This window comes from Triticum aestivum, chromosome 3D (genome assembly GCF_018294505.1).
Source record: "Triticum aestivum cultivar Chinese Spring chromosome 3D, IWGSC CS RefSeq v2.1, whole genome shotgun sequence".
NCBI classification, from domain to species: Eukaryota; Viridiplantae; Streptophyta; class Magnoliopsida; order Poales; family Poaceae; genus Triticum; species Triticum aestivum.
In genome coordinates, this window is record NC_057802.1 from 591,308,609 (window position 1) to 591,309,359 (window position 751).

The 751-nt window shown below is 58.2% G+C and overlaps 1 protein-coding gene across 2 annotated transcripts in view; it reads right to left on the minus strand.

Annotated features, from left to right (window-relative positions):
* The window catches only part of LOC123080757 (uncharacterized), a 15,650-nt gene that overhangs the window by 5,373 nt on the left and 9,526 nt on the right, over positions 1-751 (minus strand). The window lies entirely within an intron of this gene.

Sequence of the window (751 nt, forward strand, 5' to 3'; positions counted from 1 at the left end):
GGTGGCAGATGTCGGGGTGGGGAGGGCGGCGGTAGGGGGCGGGCGAACGGTGCGGCCGGCCGGGGTGCGAGGTCGGGCCGCTGGCGGCGGTGCGGGTCGAGGTGGGGTTGGGAGGCCGGGGCGGGTGGACGGCGGCGCGGGTCGAGGGCAGCGGCGCGGGATCGATGAGGGTTGGGGTGGGGGCAATGGGTGGATGGGGCGAGCCCGTGAACGGATAAGGCCAAGTATGCCGACGGCTAAGCCGTCGGCATAGCTGAGGATGCCACGTGGCACCTATGCCGTCGGCATAGATGGCAACTACTTTTTTTTGAAAAAATAGTCCCACCTCGCCGAGGGAAAAGCAATTTGACCTGTTTAAATAGTTCACTAATCCATACGTTATAAGCTCCGGTATTCATTAGACTTATATGAAGAAAATGGACAATTACTGTGAACTTTTCAGTGCCCGGGCAGCCGGCCCGGTGCCCGAGCACTAAAAGGTTCACAGTGATAGTACATTTTCAATGATGAATACCGGAGTTTTTAATCAATTCAATTATTACATTTTTAGATTCTTAGTTTACCGTCTGTATGGGACCCGGTACCCGGTGCGACGCCTGTGACACCGGGACCCTGGGGGTTAGGCGGTACGGGGGCCGTGGGGGTAGCAATGCCACTGGAGCTTAGCCGTCGGCATAGATGGAGATGCCACGTCCGGCGAAAGTCAAAGGGCTAGACCCGGCGGTCGTCTGTGTCAGGGATAGACAGGACG